This window comes from Dermacentor silvarum, chromosome 2, assembly GCF_013339745.2.
Source record: "Dermacentor silvarum isolate Dsil-2018 chromosome 2, BIME_Dsil_1.4, whole genome shotgun sequence".
NCBI classification, from domain to species: Eukaryota; Metazoa; Arthropoda; class Arachnida; order Ixodida; family Ixodidae; genus Dermacentor; species Dermacentor silvarum.
This window is the reverse complement of record NC_051155.1, coordinates 35,151,959-35,155,186: the sequence shown is the minus strand read 5'-3', so window position 1 is coordinate 35,155,186 and position 3,228 is coordinate 35,151,959. Positions and strand designations below refer to the sequence as shown.

Here is a 3,228-nt window from a genome sequence, read left to right as displayed (position 1 = left end):
GTAGTGATCGAGCCAATCGTCCACGTCGTCGCCGCGGAGGCCGGCAAAGACGGGAGGATCGCGGTGTGTGGTGTTCACCGTCCAGGTAGGCCCAGCTGGCTGAGCAGAGGTGGTAGCAGCACTGGTGGATGGGTTGGTTTCTGCCATCACCCTGGTAGGCGAGAGCAAACGACGACCGGACCGGAGCTCCAGGGGAATCGGGAAAGTAAGAGGACGTGGGAATCGAAGCACGCTCCACCACTTGTGAGACGTTGACCGATGCGATGCCTTTATTTCCGAGCAGTCGCCCGAGTCAGAGACGAAGCACCGCACGAGACAAAAGATGATGATGAGTCGTATGTACAGATGACGACGACGATATGCACAAATAGCGCTCACACAAGATGATGAGTCGTTTGTAGAGATGGCGACGACGATATGCGCAAAATGCGCTCACAATATATATATATATATATATATATATATATATATATATATATATATATATATACTGACACACCATTGTATAAATAAATTCAATAACTAAATATATATCTATAGTTAATGTATAGTTAATGTTGCGTCACCACGCATTCATATATAAAAGGGAGACCTGTCTCGCAATTCATTCAGTTCATTCTAAGACTGCCATGGGTAGACACCATTAAAGACATCAGAGGACCAGCGTGAATACAATGCTCGACCATGTCTGGTGTTTGATACAGCTTCGCTGGACGTTCATGTTGGCAGGGCGGGATGGCGGCCATTTTTTTTGTTTAAATTGTTCCTTATCCTTATAAAGCTACCAATCATCTACATTTGCACTATTAAAAAAATTAAATGTAACAATTGAGCAAATTACGCATTTTTGTGCGCATACAAGGCATTACACTTTTCGCGGATGAGGCTAGGCTACTCGCTAAAGAATGCTTACACATTAAAAAACACGAAAGCGTATGGCCGCCGCGAACATGCAGAGTGAGCAGCGCGGTGTCGAAGCACATACGGAAGGGGTGCCACCACGGTGGCAGATGCTACATGACGACGATGATGATTTATTGGCATCCCCTTTGAAACAGGGCGATGACAATAAAAATTACGGGAGATGCTTAGAGCTTTCTAAGAATGTGAACGCGAAAGGCTAGTATGACCCAGTGTTGATCTGCTGTTGACACGCCGCTGAATTCATCACGATGGTGGTTACAACTATCGGTATTTCGAGCTTATCTCGCCACTTACGCCATGGCGTACTTTCTCGGTCTTCCCCGCCTGCGAGTTGGTCCGGGTGCGTCGTCACCCATAGCGATGTGCAACGAAGCTGTGAGCCCACGTGGCGACGTATACAAGGGTTCGAGCACGCTGCGAGCGTGCTGAAACTATTTCCAGAACGTTCTGTGGGCGTGGACGAATCTCAGAATGTGACCTTGAAGCATAGAGATCTAAGGCTTTCGCCTTAATAGTCACCTAGCCTGCTTGATTTATTCAGGTATGCAATACATATTTTTCTTGCTAGCATTTTGTACACATCTCCTTAATCTTTGTTTTTCCTTTAAAACTTTTCGATGTACCTTGCACCGTACGCATGCCTGTGACAGATCCGGTGCTATCAATTTCGTCCCTCCTTTTTTTTCCAGCGAAGCTGTATATGGGTAGGTTCCAGCGGATCGATGTCCCTAGGCCAAAAACGTGGGCCGATCCCGACGATTGTGCAATACCGGGCCGAACTGCAGAGGGGCTGAAGCATGCTTCAAGCACTCCGGCAACTTGCAAAAAGAGTTTATTTCTTTGGACCAAATAATACCCGTATCAGATATTAAGCTGATAAGAACAGATACTACACATTGACCCGCGTCGGCCATGTCTACGTTCGCACCATTCACGTGTGCGCCATCCCTCGTATTCAAACTAATGCCTACCAATCTGAGTGTCTTCTGTCCCCTGACGTCATGCTCTACGTGGCTCCTTTCCTCAGTTCCACTCTGACTGTGAAATGGGTAGGCCTGAAGAAGACGGCGTGCCTGGCAACAATGACGGCCAGGCGGTGGACAGTGGGGCTAGTTTCGGTATTGGCAATAAAGCGTCGCCATGACACTGGTAGCAAAAGGAAAATTCAGTAACTTTTGCATATGTGGCTCTATCTTTTCAGCCAACATAGCAATAAAGTAAAGTCATGCAATTATATGTAGAAATAAAATGTGCTTTCGGCTGTTTTCTTTAATTAGCATGCTATATATTTATTTAGTGGCTTCACTTGTTGGGCCATGCAACGGGCGGCGCTTTCGCTCTTCTCGCTTCGGCTGCCATTCCGCTCGTCTGCTCTTGCCGCTCTCTGCTCCTCGGAACACGTGCACGCCTTTGCCTTCGACTGTGCGCTGCAACATTTTGTTTCTATATTGGCCGGTGGCTCCAGCGATGTACGAAATAGAGAAGAAAGGCCACAAGACGTTCCGCGCGGCTCTGTTGTTGACGAACACGGGTAGGGACAGCAGCGCCACTTTTTTCCGCTTCCAAGAGAATGAAAGGTAAGCACACTTTTTATGCAGTTGTTATTGCGAATAGCTGCTAACCTTATCGAAACGGCTGTAAGACGGAAGGAAGGGTATTGCGTACGGGGTATATTTCTCTGTGGTGTGTAAATACATTGAAGTTACCTATCGACAGCAGCTTCTGAATCGAGCGAGTGCTAGCTGAACCGCTGACGGAACTTGCGTTTCGTTATATCTCGACGACAGGTGTTCGCTTTATGGAATAAATTGATAACTTTGCTGAAGGTCCATGAATGCTTGCTGCACGGACGAAGGAGTTAAGTTAGCGACTTACCTGTTCTTGATCAGACAATGCAAGTCACCTAGAGCTTCACAAGGTGCGGAGACCAATTGAAGGAGCGCTGCGCTAGTGCAGAAAGCACTGCAAGCGCCGTTTTCTTCGCGTTTCTGCTACGGCGCCGGGTGCATTTTACGTTGCGCCGCGAAATTGGTCGCGAAAAAAAAAGAAAAACAGGAAACGCCGGGTTGTCTGTTATTCTTTATCGAATATTCATCTGCGATGTCCGATGTTCCCAGTTGTTAACTAAGAACTGAAGGTAAGCAGATTTTGTTCAGAACAAATGAATTTACCTTCGGGTCAAGTCGCGCTGGCGCGCAATGCGTACGAAGGTGCTTACGTCGGCAGTGAGAGAGCCACGCACTCCGGTGTTCCCGCAAAGTATTGCTCCCCCTGTGAAAACAAATTGTTCTATTGTAGGAAATG

At 47.2% G+C, this 3,228-nt stretch overlaps 1 pseudogene; it reads right to left on the bottom strand.

The window, feature by feature from the left end:
• Positions 1–1,660: 1,660 nt before the first annotated feature.
• Positions 1,661–1,838, bottom strand: LOC119443294 (U2 spliceosomal RNA; annotated as a pseudogene).
• Between the last annotated feature and the right edge of the window lie 1,390 nt (positions 1,839–3,228).